At 40.7% G+C, this 16,672-nt stretch overlaps 1 pseudogene; it reads left to right on the top strand.

Annotated features, from left to right (window-relative positions):
* Window positions 1-247: 247 nt before the first annotated feature.
* On the top strand, window positions 248-8,057 carry LOC101670104 (annotated as a pseudogene).
* Window positions 8,058-16,672: the final 8,615 nt, after the last annotated feature.

Here is a 16,672-nt window from a genome sequence, read left to right as displayed (position 1 = left end):
GGTTCTACCTACATTCAAGAGTTAAGGACTGTGTAGGAGCATGACTTATTGGGGGTTCATCTCAGGGTGTGTCCACTGAAGGAAGGATGAACAGGTGGAGACACAGATAACTTATTTTAAATGGACATTTGCTGAGATTTTTTTTCAAGTGGTGTTCTGATGAGCAACTCATCTAACATGGGCAGGACATTCTCCTAGTCATGTATTAATTAAGGGGCTGAAAACGTGCTCTTTTCGCAATGGGTTTGCCGCCAGAACACAGGTGTCGTGAAAACCACAGCTCAACCTAAACCAGAATGGGGAAGGAAAAGACTCATATCAACATTGTTGTCATTGGACATGTAGATTTGGGCAAGTCTACCACTACTGGTCATCTGATCTACAAATGTGGTGGGATCGACAAAAAACTATCGAAAAATTCGAGAAGGAGGCTGCAGAGATGGGAAAAGGCTCTTTCAAGTATGCTTGGGTCTTGGATAAACTGAAAGCTGTACGTGAACGTGGTATCACCATTGATATCTCCCTGTGGAAATTTGAGACTAGCAAGTATTATGTGACCATCATTGATGCTCCAGGACACAGGGACTTTATCAAAAACATGATTACAGGGAGGAGTCAAGATGGCGGAGAAGTAGCAAGCTGAGACTGCTTCAGCTAGCCGGAGATCAGCTAGATAGCTTATCTAAAGATTGCAAACACCTGAAAATCCATCGGCAGATCGAAGAGAAGAAGAACAGCAATTCTGGAAACAGAAAAACAACCACTTTCTGAAAGGTAGGACCGGCGGAGAAGTGAATCCAAAGCGACGGGAAGATAGACCCGGGGGGGGGAGGGGCCGGCTCCCGGCAAGCGGCGGAGCAACCGCGCACAAAATCAGGACTTTTAAAAGACTGTTCCGCTGAGGGACATCGCTCCAGAGGCTAAACCGGGGCAAAGCCCATGCGGGGTCAGCGTGGCCTCAGGTCCCGCAGGGTCACAGAAGGATCGGGGGTGTCTGAGTGTCGCAGAGCTTGCGGGTATTGGAACGGGAAAGCCGGCTACAGAGACAGAGCCGACAGTAAGCTCGCAGCTCCGTGTTACCTTGAACCGGTTGCAGGCTCGGTGAGCTCGGAGCGCGGCCGGAGGTCAGGCAGACGGGAGTAACTGGGCGCGGTTCTCTGAGCGCGCACTGAGGAGTGGGGCCCTGGGCTCTCGGCTCCTCGGGCCGGAGACCAGGAGGCCGCCATTTGTATTCCCGTCCTCTGGAACTCTACAGAAAGCGCTCAGGGAACAAAAGCTCCTGAAAGCAAACCCGAGCGGATTACTCACCCCGGCCCCGGGTAAGGGCGGTGTAATTCCGCCTGGGGCAAAGACACTTGAGAATCACTACAACAGGCCCCTCCCCCAGAAGATCAACAAGAAATCCAGCCGAGACCAAGTTCACCTACCAAGGAGTGCGGTTTCAATACCAAGGAGAGCAGCAGAATTCCAGAGGAGGAGAAAGCCAAGCACGGAACTCATGGCTTTTTTCCTGTGATTTTTTTTAGTCTTGCAGTTAATTTAATTTTTTCATTTTCATTTTTTTTTCTTGCCTTCGGGTAAAATTTTTTTTTAACTGTTACCTTTTTCTTTTTTAACGATTTTTTACTAGTTTATCTAATATATATATATATATATTTTTTTACATTTTTCTTAGGTGTTTTCTTTTTTTTTTAAATTCTTTTCTTTTCTTTTCTTTTTTCTTCTTTTTTCTTTCTTCCTTTTTGAACCTCTTTTTATCCCCTTTCTCCCCACTCACGATTTTGGATCTCTTCTAATTTGGTTAAAGCATATTTTCCTGGGGTTGTTGCCACCCTTTTAGTATTTTACTTGCCCCTTCATTTACTCTTATCTGAACAAAATGACAAGACGTAAAAATTCAACACAAAAAAAAGAACAAGAGGCAGTACCGAAGGCTAGGGACCTAATCAATACAGACATCGGTAATATGTCAGATCTAGAGTTCAGAATGACAATTCTCAAGGTTCTAGCCGGGCTCGAAAGAGGCATGGAAGATATTAGAGAAACCCTCTCGAGAGATATAAAAGCCCTTTCTGGAGAAATAAAAGAACTAAAATCTAACCAAGGTGAAATCAAAAAAGCTATTAATCAGGTGCAATCAAAAATGGAGGCTCTCACTGCTAGGATAAATGAGGCAGAAGAAAGAATTAGTGATATAGAAGACCAAATCACAGAGAATAAAGAAGCTGATCAAAAGAGGGACAAACAGCTACTGGACCACGAGGGGAGAATTCGAGAGATAAGTGACACCATAAGACGAAACAACATTAGAATAATTGGGATTCCAGAAGAAGAAGAAAGTGAGAGGGGAGCAGAAGGTATACTGGAGAGAATTATTGGGGAGAATTTCCCCAATATGGCAAAGGGAACGAGCATCAAAATTCAGGAGGTTCAGAGAATGCCCCTCAAAATCAATAAGAATAGGCCCACACCCCGTCACCTAATAGTAAAATTTACAAGTCTCAATGACAAAGAGAAAATCCTGAAAGCAGCCCGGGAAAAGAAGTCTGTAACATACAATGGTAAAAATATTAGATTGGCAGCTGACTTATCCACAGAGACCTGGCAGGCCAGAAAGAGCTGGCATGATATTTTCAGAGCACTAAACGAAAAAAACATGCAGCCAAGAATACTATATCCAGCTAGGCTATCATTGAAAATAGAAGGAGAGATTAAAAGCTTCCAGGACAAACAAAGACTGAAAGAATTTGCAAATACCAAATGAGCTCGACAGGAAATATTGAAAGGGGTCCTCTAAGCAAAGAGAGAGCCTACAAGTCGTACATCAGAAAGGAATAGAGACAATATACAGTAACAGACACCTTACAGGCAATACAATGGCACTAAATTCATATCTCTCAATAGTTACCCTGAATGTGAATGGGCTAAATGCCCCTGTCAAAAGACACAGGGTATCAGAATGGATAAAAAAACAAAACCCATCTATATGTTGCCTCCAAGAAACACATTTTAAGCCCGAAGACACCTCCAGATTTAAAGTGAGGGGGTGGAAAAGAATTTACCATGCTAATGGACATCAAAAGAAAGCAGGAGTGGCAATCCTTATATCAGATCAATTAGATTTTAAGCCAAAGACTATAATAAGAGATGAGGAAGGACACTATATCATACTCAAAGGGTCTGTCCAACAAGAAGATTTAACAATTTTAAATATCTATGCCCCCAATGTGGGAGCAGCCAACTATATAAACCAATTAATAACAAAATCAAAGAAACACATAAACAATAATACAATAATAGTAGGGGACTTTAACACTCCCCTCACTGAAATGGACCGGTCATCCAAGCAAAAGATCAGCAAGGATATAAAGGCCTTAAATGACACACTGGACCAGATGGACATCGCAGATATATTCAGAATATTTCATCCCAAAGCAACAGAATATACATTCTTCTCTAGTGCACATGGAACATTCTCCAGAATAGATCACATCCTCGGTCCTAAATCAGGACTCAACTGGTATCAAAAGATTGGGATCATTCCCTGCATATTTTCAGACCACAATGCTCTAAAGCTAGAACTCAACCACAAAAGGAAGTTTGGAAAGAACCCAAATATATGGAGACTAAACAGTATCCTTCTAAAGAATGAATGGGTCAACCGGGAAATTAAAGAAGAATTGAAAAAAATCATGGAAACAAATGATAATGAAAACACAACGGTTCAAAATCTGTGGGACACAACAAAGGCAGTCCTGAGAGGAAAATATATAGCGGTACAAGCCTTTCTCAAGAAACAAGAAAGGTCTCAGGTACACAACCTAACCCTACACCTAAAGGAGCTGGAGAAAGAACAAGAAAGAAACCCTAAGCCCAGCAGGAGAAGAGAAATCATAAAGATCAGAGCAGAAATCAATGAAATAGAAACCAAAAAAACAATAGAACAAATCAACGAAACTAGGAGCTGGTTCTTTGAAAGAATTAATAAAATTGATAAACCCCTGGCCCGACTTATCAAAAAGAAAAGAGAAAGGACCCAAATAAATAAAATCATGAATGAAAGAGGAGAGATCACAACTAACACCAAAGAAATACAAACTATTATAAGAACATACTATGAGCAACTCTACGGCAATAAATTTGACAATCTGGAAGAAATGGATGCATTCCTAGAAACATATAAACTACCACAACTGAACCAGGAAGAAATAGAAAGCCTGAACAGACCCATAACCAGTAAGGAGATTGAAACAGTCATTAAAAATCTCCAAACAAACAAAAGCCCAGGGCCAGACGGCTTCCCAGGGGAATTCTACCAAACATTTAAAGAAGAACTAATTCCTATTCTCCTGAAACTGTTCCAAAAAATAGAAATGGAAAGAAAACTTCCAAACTCATTTTATGAGGCCAGCATCACCTTGATCCCAAAACCAGACAAGGATCCCACCAAAAAAGAGAGCTATAGACCGATATCCTTGATGAACACAGATGCGAAAATACTCAACAAAATACTAGCCAATAGGATTCAACAGTACATTAAAAAGATTATTCACCACGACCAAGTGGGATTTATTCCAGGGCTGCAAGGTTGGTTCAACATCCGCAAATCAGTCAATGTGATACAACACATCAATAAAAGTAAGAACAAGAACCATATGATACTCTCAATAGATGCTGAAAAAGCATTTGACAAAGTCCAACATCCCTTCCTGATCAAAACTCTTCAAAGTGTAGGGATAGAGGGCACATACCTCAATATCATCAAAGCCATCTATGAAAAACCCACCGCAAATATCATTCTCAATGGAGAAAAACTGAAAGCTTTTCCGCTAAGGTCAGGAACACGGCAGGGATGTCCATTATCACCACTGCTATTCAACATCGTACTAGAGGTCCTAGCCTCAGCAATCAGACAAAAAAAGGAAATTAAAGGCATCCAAATCGGCAAAGAAGAAGTCAAATTATCACTCTTCGCAGATGATATGATACTATATGTGGAAAACCCAAAAGACTCCACTCCAAAACTGCTAGAACTTATACAGGAATTCAGTAAAGTGTCAGGATATAAAATCAATGCACAGAAATCAGTTGCATTTCTCTACACCAACAGCAAGACAGAAGAAAGAGATATTAAGGAGTCAATCCCATTTACAATTGCATCCAAAACCATAAGATACCTAGGAATAAACCTAACCAAAGAGACACAGAATCTATACTCAGAAAACTATAAAGTACTCATGAAAGAAATTGAGGAAGACACAAAGAAATGGAAAAATGCTCCATGCTCCTGGATTGGAAGAATAAATATTGTGAAAATGTCTATGCTGCCTAAAGCAATCTACACATTTAATGCAATTCCTATCAAAGTACCATCCATCTTTTTCAAAGAAATGGAACAAATAATGCTAAAATTTATATGGAACCAGAAAAGACCTCGAATAGCCAAAGGGATATTGAAAAAGAAAGCCAACGTTGGTGGCATCACAATTCCGGACTTCAAGCTCTATTACAAAGCTGTCATCATCAAGACAGCATGGTACTGGCACAAAAACAGACACATAGATCAATGGAACAGAATAGAGAGCCCAGAAATAGACCCTCAAATCTATGGTCAACTAATCTTCGACAAAGCAGGAAAGAATGTCCAATGGAAAAAAGACAGCCTTTTCAATAAATGGTGCTGGGAAAATTGGACAGCCACATGCAGAAAAATGAAATTGGACCATTTCCTTACACCACACACAAAAATAGACTCAAAATGGATGAAGGACCTCAATGTACGAAAGGAATCCATCAAAATCCTTGAGGAGAACACGGGCAGCAACCTCTTCGACCTCTGCCGCAGCAACATCTTCCTAGGAACAACGCAAAAGGCAAGGGAAGCAAGGGAAAAAATGAACTACTGGGATTTCATCAAGATCAAAAGCTTTTGCACAGCAAAGGAAACAGTTAACAAAATCAAAAGACAACTGACAGAATGGGAGAAGATATTTGCAAACAACATATCAGATAAAGGACTAGTGTCCAGAATCTATAAAGAACTTAGCAAACTCAACACCCAAAGAACAAATAATCCAATCAAGAAATGGGCAGAAGACATGAACAGACATTTCTGCAAAGAAGACATCCAGATGGCGAACAGACACATGAAAAAGTGCTCCATATCACTCGGCATCAGGGAAATACAAATCAAAACCACAATGCGATATCACCTCACACCAGTCAGAATGGCTAAAATCAACAAGTCAGGAAATGACAGATGCTGGCAAGGATGTGGAGAAAGGGGAACCCTCCTACACTGTTGGTGGGAATGCAAGCTGGTGCAGCCACTCTGGAAAACAGCATGGAGGTTCCTCAAAATGTTGAAAATAGAACTGCCCTATGACCCAGCAATTGCACTATTGGGTATTTACCCTAAAGATACAAATGTAGTGATCCAAAGGGACACATGTACCAATGTCCACAATAGCCAAACTATGGAAAGAACCTAGATATCCATCAACAGATGAATGGATCAAGAAGATGTGGTATATATACACAATGGAATACTATGCAGCCATTAAAAGAAATGAAATCTTGCCATTTGCAACAACATGGATGGAACTAGAGCGTATCATGCTTAGCGAAATAAGTCAAGCAGAGAAAGACAACTATCATATGATCTCCCTGATATGAGGAAGTGGTGATGCAACATGGAGGCTTAAGTGGGTAGAAGAATAAATGAAACAAGATGGGATTGGGAGGGAGACAAACCATAAGTGACTCTTAATCTCACAAAACAAACTGAGGGTTGCCGGGGGGAGGGTGTTTGGGAGAAGGGGGTGGGATTATGGACATTGGGTAGGGTATGTGATTTGGTGAGTGCTGTGAAGTGTGTAAACCTGGTGATTCAGAGACCTGTACCCCTGGGGATAAAAATATATGTTTATAAAAAATAAAAAATTAAAAAAAAAAAACAAAAAAACATGATTACAGGCACATCCCACGCTGACTGTGCTGTCCTGATTGTTGCTGCTGGTGTTGGTGAATTTGAAGCAGGTATCTCCAAGAACAGGCAGACCTGTGGGCATGCCCTTCTGGCTTACACACTGGGTGTAAAACAACTAATTGTTGGTGTTAACAAAATGGATTCCACTGAGCCACCCTACAGCCAGAAGAGATCGAGGAAATCGTTAAGGAAGTCAGCACCTACATTAAGAAAATTGGCTACAACCCCAACACAGTAGCATTTGTGCCAATTTCTGGTTGGAATGGTGACAACATGCTGGACCCAAGTGCTAATATGCCTTGATTCAAGGGATGGAAAGTCACTATAATGATGGGAATGCCAGTGGAACCACACTGCTTGAAGCTCTGGATTGCATTCTACCACCAACTCATCCAACTAACAAGCCCTTGCATCTGCCTTTCTAGGACATCTACAAAATTGGTGGTATTGGTACTGTCCCTGTGGGCCGAGTGGAGACTGGTGTTCTTAAGCCTGGCATGGTGGTCACCTTTGCTCCAGTCAATGTTACAACTGAAGTCAAGTCTGTTGAAATGCACCATGAAGCTTTGAGTGAGGTTCTTCCTGGGGAAAATGTGGGCTTCAATGTCAAGAACGTATCTATCAAAGATGTTCGTCGTGGCAATATGGCTGGTGACAGCAAAAATGACCCACCCATGGAAGCAGCTGGCTTCACAGCTCAGGTGATTATCCTGAACCATCCAGGCCAAATTAGTGCTGGGTATACACCTGTGCTGGATTGTCACACAGCTCACATTGCTTGCAAGTTTGCTGAGCTGAAGGAGAAGATAGATCGTCGTTCTGGAAAAAAGCTGCAAGATGGTCCCAAGTTCTTGAAATCTGGTGACGCTGCCATTGTTGATATGGTTCCTGGCAAGCCTATGTGTGTTGAGAGCTTCTCTGACTCTCCTCCTCTGGGCCGTTTTGCTGTTCGTGACTTGAGATAGGCGGTTGCTGTGGGTGTCATCAAAGCAGTGGACAAGAAGGCAGCTGGAACTGGCAAGGTCACCAAGTCTGCCCATAAAGCTCAGAAGGCTAAATGAATATTATCCCCGATACCTGCCACCCAAGTCTTAATCAGTGGTGGAAGAACGGTCTCAGAACTGTTTGTGTCAACTGGCCATTTAAGTTTAATAGTAAAAGACTGGTTAATGATAATGAAAGACCCCCTCTCCCCTTGCTAAAGGCTTGTTTAAGTAACCTGATGTCCCCACAGCACCCCCTCTCCCCTTGCTGAAGGCTTGATTGTTCCCATAGCCGAATGACAACATATATCCTGCACAAGCAGGATGTCTGTGATCACCCGGTCTGTCAAAAGAAAAGACAAATGAAAAGTAAAATGTAACTGGGACTTTCCAGAGTGCTGACCCAAGGAACCACCAGAACGTCCTGACCCCAATGCCCAATCATGCCTGAATCAAATTAATCAATTAGACTCCTGTAACCATGCATATCTGCTTCTGTAGGATCGCTTCCCGCCACCGCCTCCCACCAGAACAAACCATTATGTCCTTGCCTTAAACCCAGTGCCTGACAATGCTTGATTTAAATTTACCAATCAGATTCCTGTAACCAAGCATCTGCTTCTGTAAGACCGCTTCCCACCACCCCAACCCTGCCCTATATAATCTGCTCCCCACCGCGCTCAGTCCACAAAGGCTGATGCGTCCGCAGGAGCCTGTGTAACCAATAAACCTCTTGCAATTTGCATCCAGTGGAGGCGTGCTGTTTGATTCTTGGGTGGGGCTCCAGGGTCTTTCAATAACAATGCATCATAAAACCTTCAGAAGGAAAGGAGAATGTTTTGTGGACCATTTGTTTTTGTGTGTGTGTGTGTGGCAGTTTTAAGTTATTAGTTTTTAAAATCAATGCTTTTTAATGGAAACAACTTGACCAAAAATCTGTCACAGAATTTTGAGACCCATTAAAACAAAAGTTTAATGAAAAAAAAAAAAGAAAAAAAGGTGCTGAAAACGTACCTTCACTTTTCCCTAATGGCCCTTATTGGCACTACTTCATTCATGGGGCATGCCTTCCTAATATCCAAGCCAAGGAATGGGCCTAACAAGGAGTTTGAGAGGACAACTATCTCCAAGTTAATAATTTTATTCAGAGATGCAAATTTATAACACAAGCAATTCTGAAGATAAGGAGCAGTCCTGCCTGAGGTATAGTAGCTCTAGAGAGATACCATGTAGTGTAAAATAAAAACTAGGAAGCAAGAAATCAAACTGAGACTATGCAATCAGATACCTACGTAGACTGAAAGAAATCAGTAACTGACTCTACTGCTCAGTTTCTCATCTGTAAGATGATGCTCCTAAAGTATATCGCTGGTTTCCAAGTGATACTTCTCAAACTATAAAGCAACTTCTACAAAGATGCTTTAGGTTTTCAGTAAATGAAAGGGTGTTTTCCATCAAACAATAAGGTTTTGGTTTCCCAAGGAACCCATTAGTTCATCACTTTTATTTATCTATTTGACATTTCAGATTTCCTGTGTAATAAATCTGTGAAAAACGAGTTCAGCTCCTTTTAATCACTCAAAATAAAGTGAAAATCACCAAGCTAGCTGATCTCTAGGGTCTAACTCTGATCTTCTTTGGATCCATGACAGACAGTGTGCTATAGAGGTTTTCTTTTTCCCCCTTTCCTTTGATTGTGGTAAAAATACATAATTTTATTGATCCTCTTAACAGATGTTTAGCTGTATAATATAGTGTTACTATATATAGGCACTATGCTGTATAGCAGATATCTAGAATTTATTCATACTGCATAACTAAAATTTTAAACCCACTTATTAGCAACTCTCAAGGCCACCTTACCCTTAGTCCCTAGAAACCATAGTCTATTATTTGTTTCAATGAGTTTGAGTATTTTTGATATTTCATTTAAGTGGAATCATACAGCATTTGTCCTTCTGTGACCTTAGCATAATATCCTCAAGGATCATCCATGTTGTTGCATTTTGCAGTACTTCCTTTTTTTTTTTTTTTTAAGATTTTATTTATTTGACAGAGAGAGATCATAAGTATGCAGAGAGGGAGAGAGAGAGAAAGAGGGAGGGAAGAGGAAGCAGGCTCCCCGCCTAGCAGAGAGCCCGATGTGGGACTCGATCCCAGGACCCTGAGATCATGACCTGAGCTGAAGGCAAAGGCTTAACCCACTGAGCCACCCAGACAGCCCTACTTCCTTCTTTTTTAAGGCTGAATAACATTCTATTGTATGTAAATACCACATTTTATGGTATTTTAAAAAATCCACTCATCTGTCTGTGGACATTTAGGTTGTGTCCATATCTTGGCTATTATGAATAGTGCTGCATTGAACATAGGAGTGCTAATATCTCTTCAGATCCTGATTTCATTTCTTTTGGATATATATCTTCAGAAGTCGGATTGCTGGGTCATATGATATTCCTATTTTTAACTTTCTAAGGAATCTCTATACTTCATTCCATAGTGGTTGTACTATTTTGCATAACCAACAATGTGCAAGTGTTCCAATTTCCCCATATCTTCACCAACATTTGATATATTTTGTTTGGAGAGGAGGGGAAGTACTGGCATAAAGAGAGACATAAAAACCAGCAGAACAGAATAGAGAGCCCAGAAATATATCTATGTATGCATGGTTAAATGATCTTCTACAAGGTTGCCAAACTACAGAAAAGAGAAAGGACAGACTCTTCAACAAATGTGTTAGAAAACCGTATATCCACATGCAAAGGAAAGAAAGAAAGAAATTAAGAAAGGAAGAGAGAGACAGAGAAGGAAAGGGAGGGAGGGAGGGGGAGAGAGGGAGAGAGGAAGAAAGAAAGAAAGGGAGGGAGTCACCAGAGGCTGGAAGAGTCAGAGAATGGACTCTCCCCAGAGCCTCTGAAGAGAGCACTTCCCTGCTGGCAACTTGAGTTCAGCCATGGATACTGATTTCACACTTCTGGCCTCCAGAATTATTACTGTAAGCCATCAAGTTTGAAGGTAATTTGTTATAGCAGCCACAAGAAATCCATACCAATTCTATTCAGCATTTGACTCTGGGCCTGCTCTATTCCTGTGTGCTGTCCCTGTGTGCTCCAGTGCCTGTGAGATTTCCATAATAAATTCCACTCCAGTAGGGCCTATGTGTGTGCCACCTGGAAGTTCTTCTTGGTTTGCACAACACATTCAGACACAAAAACCCCTACCATCTATTATACGTCAGACAATGCTCAAGGCCCTGGGAACACAGTAGTGAATAAAACTATCCCTATTTCAGGCCAGTAGTGAAGGCTGTAGAAAGGAAGGAGATGAAAGTAGAAAGGAGGTAGGATAAAACAAAATAAATAAACAGCACATAAATAACAAAGAAAAACAGTCCAGAAACAAATACAGACCTTAATAAAAGCACTACTGAAATGCCAGTGGGAAAGCATGTATTTCAGTAAATGGTGCTGGTCAAGTGGGTATTCATATGGGGGAAAAACTAATACTAAGCCTTTATCTCAAATTATGCTCCCATATAAATTTTAGATGAATTGCAGATCTGAATGTGAAATAAGAAACTAAAGATTTTAGAATAAAACATAGACTACCTTCATAATCTGGAGTAGGCAAAATTCCTTAACATGTTTTGAAATGCACTAGCCATAAAAGAAAAAAAAATAAATTGGGCTAAATTAATATTAAGAACTTTTGCTAATCTAGACACTATTAATAGAGTGAAAGGCAGCCCATAGAATACAAGAAAATATTACGATTTTTTTTTTCAGACAAGTGAAAAAAATGGGCAAAACTCTTGAATAGACATCTTTTTTTTTTTAAGATTTTATTTATTTATTTGACAGAGAGAAATCACAAGTAGATGGAGAGGCAGACAGAGAGAGAGAGGGAAGCGGGCTCCCTGCTGAGCAGAGAGCCTGATCCCAGGACCCTGAGATCATGACCCGAGCCAAAGGCAGCGGCTTAACCCACTGAGCCACCCAGGCGCCCTTGAATAGACATCTTACAAAGGAAATGATGCAAATGACAATAAATACATGAAAAAGTTGTCAATCTCACTAGTCACAGGAGGAGCAAATTAAAACCAAAATGATATATGTATTTATCATGGTACCATGCATAAAGAAGGATATGTAGTGTGGGTAAGACCCTTCAAGACATATTTCAAAGAGTCCTTGGACACAGGCAAAGTGAGCTCCAAACCTGATGTCTTCCTTGATTCTGCTTCTACCTGATTTCTATATTCATTTCACACTTACTATATACCTAACACTGTACAGCAGTGGGGATACAGTGGCTGATAAAACTGAGGTGGTTCTTACCTTCATTAAGTCTAGTGAGAAATCCAGAAAGTCAACAAACACACTCCTAAATACACAATTATAAATGACATTTACTACAACATAAAATAATAGTTACTCTGAAAGAGAAAAATAGGGGGAGGGACTAGGCAAAGGTCAGAGAGAAAGTGCTATTCAGGCTGAGAAGTGAAGGTAGCCCTTCAGGTAGCAGTAAGAGTCTAAGGCCCCAAGGCTGGCAGAAACACGGGGTTAGAAGAACAGAAATATGGGCAGCAAGGGTATTAACTGTACATTAGAGGGTGGGAGGAGATGAAGCAATGCATGGGCCAAGGTCCACAGAGGTCCTTGTAACCTCTTTATAGCTTTGAATTGTATGTTAAGTACTGTGGAAGCCACTGTAGGATTTTAAGCATGAAAATAATATAGTCCAATTTAGATTTTTTTTTTTTCAAACTATGGAGAGAGCCCAAATCTCCATTGACTGAGAAGAGGTGTTTTTGTGTGTATATATGGAATGGTATTCAGCCATCAAAAAGAATTTGCAGTGCCATGATGGAGCTAGAGTGTATTTGAAATAAGTCAGTCAGAGAAAGACAAATGCCATATGATCTCACTCATATGTGGAATTTTTTTTAATTTTTAATTTTTTTATTTTTTATAAACATATATTTTTATCCCCAGGGGTACAGGTCTGTGAATCGCCAGGTTTACACACTTCACAGCACTCACCAAAGTATATACCCTCCCCAATGTCCATAACCCCTCCCCTCTTCTCCCAACCCCCTCCCCCCAGCAACCCTCAGTTTGTGAGATTAAGAATCACTTATGGTTTGTCTCCCTCCTGATCCCATCTTGTTTCATTGATTCTTCTCCTACCCACTTAAGCCCCCATGTTGCATCACCACTTCCTCATATGTGGAATTTAAGAAAGAAAAAAGATGAACATATAGAAACAGAGAAAAGAAAAAAAAGGAGACAGGGAAACAAGCCATAAGTGACACTTAATGATAGAGAACAAACTAAGAGCTGATAGAGGGAGGTGGGTGGAGGATGGGCTAGTTAAAGAGGGCACTTGTGATGAGAAATGCATGTTGTATATAAGTGATGAATCACTGAATTCTATTCCAGAAACCAACAGTGCACTGTATGTTAATTAACAAAATTTAAATTAAAAAAAAAACAAAAGACCTCTGGCTTCCCTGTGGAAGATGAACTGAATGAAGAGATCAAGAATGAAACCCTGGAGAACAATTAGGAAGATATGGTTTCACTCATATGTAGAACATAAGGAATAGTGTGGAAGACCACAGGGGAAGGGAGGGAAAGCTGAATAGGAAGAAATCAGAGAGGGAGACAAACCATGAAAGACTCAGGACTCCAGGAATCAAACTGAGGGTTACAGAAGGGAGAGGGTGGGAGGATGGGGTAACAGGGTGATGGGTATTAAGGAGGGCATGTGTGGTGATGAGCACTGGGTGCTATATGCAACAAATGAACCACTGAACACTACAGCAAAAACTAATGATGTATTATGTTGATTAATTAAACATAATAAAAATAAATAAAAATTTTAAAAAAGGAAAAGGGAAAAAGGAAAGGTATGTCTAGTGTTCAAGTGAAAGATGGGAGAAGCCATGTCCCTAAATCTCAGCTTATTCTGTTTATCCACTGTGAACAAGTCAATAAGGCAAAAGTCAATATGTCGGGGTAAGGAAAGCTGGCAAACCAAGGAGATGGCAAACTACTGTCCTGAGGAACCATCTCACCAAGCATGGGAGATTTGAACTTTTATGTTAGCAAGCAGGAAAGCATTGGAGTCAAAAGGTGGCTAACATCTATACACTGAGGAAGGTCTTGTAACTTTTTTGTCTTTGTTCAGTTGATTTTTGCCTACAGATACCTGGTCAACATAGCATAGCCATTTCTGTATGTACTTATCTCCTCGAGTGAGGTAGATTTCAGGTAAAAAGCAATTTTTGCAAATCTTAGCTTTAATATGCCTACATGCAAAGCTAAGCCAAAATATCTAACTTATAGGTCACAGAAGCAAAGGAAATAGAAGCAGTATGGAGTCAGACATGCTGTTTCTCCCTATTACAGCTGGATCAGGAGAGTGGTCCTGGGGATGGAAAGAAATGGATAATTTTGGATAGAACCAAGTAATTCAATGGATTGGGGACATGCCACATCTGAAAAAAGGGATTCATGTTTTCTAGTTCGTAGAATCCAATCAGCTCAATGGGCATGATTTTTTCCCATCATACATAGGATATGAGATTGTTCAGAGACAGAACAGAAATTAGCCTATCTTTCCCACTTTGAATTCTCTCTCTCCCTCTTAGGCAAATGTGAGGATCAACCTCCAGCTCTATGACTGTTCAATACAGTAGTTCTCTTTCTTTTTTATATATGTGTACTTAATTAAATATAACCTGAATCCTTTATGTTATAGCTGCTAAATTCAGGTTTCCTGTTGGAAAACACCTTTCTACTTCCCAAAAGGAGGCTTTGTGATATTTTTGCAGAAACCTCTGAACCTCACTTTTCACCTCTCCTCCACTGCCTCTGTGCTGAGAATCCACTTTATCTGCCATACGTGAGAGTGGAGGAAGCAAAGGCCATCTTCCTTAGACTGCTTCTGAGGAGGCTATTAAAGAGACAGCTTTACAGGACGTTTATAGTGTTCTTGATCCTAGAGGGCAGGCCTGCACGGCCTGGCAGGGGAGAGTGTTGGTGTGTGTTCTGGATGAAGCTGCGGTCTTCAAAACCAGATGGCCCATGATGTCACTGGAAAAAACCCTGAAACGTGCTACGAGGAAGAACGTTTTTATGGCTCCCTGTGTAATGTTCCCATACGCTAGGCCTGAGGTGGGGAGAAAAAGGAACTGACAGGCTTTCCTTCTCCCCACAGCCCTCCCCATCTGCCACTCTGGGCTGCAGGGAAAGGAAGGGCTGGAGGAAGGAAGGGGATTAGGTGAGAAGAGAGGAAATGCAAAAGGACAAAGGGAGTTGAGAACTAATCCTCTCCTTCATCTGGCCTCTGCATCTTGGCACTGGGTACTTACCACATGGGGTTACAGTGATTTGTTTTTCTGTGTGACTCTCCTACTGGACTGTTTAAGATCACTGTTCCTGCCTTACTTATTTCCGTATCCTCTGAACCTGAAGGAGTGTCTATTAGATAATAAATGTTCAATAAATGTTAAAAGAATGGAGTTCTGCATTGGAGCCACATTATTAAAGACCAAAGCAAGAAGAATCAAGAAAAAGAAAAGAAATATATTGCTTGTTTTATTGTTATGCTGCTTGTATCACATATTGTAACAGTTACCTTTAGATATATTTTCCTTGATGCTACTATCTGATGTGGAAGTTATTAATCCCACTCTAGAGAGAAGAGTGAAGCTTAGAGAAAGTAAATACAGTGCCCCTGATCAGTCAGTAAGTACAGCCAGAATTCAAGCCCAGGTCTGCTTGACTTGGAAGCAATTCTCACTAGCATGACCTGCTTTTCCCAGGAAACCATCACTCTATGTTCTACCCTACCTCGCATATAAAGCAGAAAGAAGGAGGCCATGTGTGAGGAGCAGTGGGCAGGGAATGTGAGTCATAATTCAGTACTCTTTATAAACAAGTTTTAAACAGATTCTGCTATAACACAGTGCATAGGTGCTTTTAATAACATTTACAGCTAGATTTCTTATAATTTTCTAGCTATCTTCCCATGAACTGAAAGTAAATTCTCAAGAGCCTAATTTACTCAAGTAATGGCTTATATAATGAGAAAAGAGAGCTTACAAAGAGAACCATTCCCAACTTGGGTTAAATCAATTTTGGTTCCTCAATTTTAAAAAAGTGGGAAGGGGGGCACCTGGGTGGCTCAGTGGTTTAAAGCTCTGCCTTCAGCTCAGGTCATGATCCCAGGGTCCTGGGATTGAGCCCTGCAGGGTCCTGCGATCGAGCCCAGCATCAGGCTCTCTGCTCAGCAGGGAACCTGTTTCCTCCTCTCTCTGCCTGCTTCTCTGCCTACTTGTGATCTCTCTCTCTCTGTCAAATAAATAAATAAAATCTTAAAAAAAAAAAAAGTGGGGAGAGGGAGAAAAGAACAAGAAAAGAAATATCAAAAGAAAAGAATAGGAATAAAATGATCAAGAGTGACTCTAAAATATTTTGTAGTCAAACAAGAGGAAAACTCCCCTTTCCTGGATTTTATTCCCACACCACTGACCCTTACATATGCAAGTGTTTAGGGATACAAGTTGGGGCAAGATTGAGGTACATATCTTACTAATTATAAGGACATAAGATTTTCTAACTGAAAATTCCTTTGAGTGTAAAGTTTGAACTCTAAACTTAAATATCTAGGCCATCTACTTCATTTC

The sequence above is a fragment of the Mustela putorius genome, unplaced genomic scaffold, assembly GCF_011764305.1.
Source record: "Mustela putorius furo isolate JIRA1106 unplaced genomic scaffold, ASM1176430v1.1 tig00000585_pilon_pilon_pilon, whole genome shotgun sequence".
Classification (NCBI taxonomy): domain Eukaryota; kingdom Metazoa; phylum Chordata; class Mammalia; order Carnivora; family Mustelidae; genus Mustela; species Mustela putorius.
The sequence above is the reverse complement of the archived record's forward strand: the minus strand, read 5'-3'. Positions and strand labels throughout refer to the sequence as shown.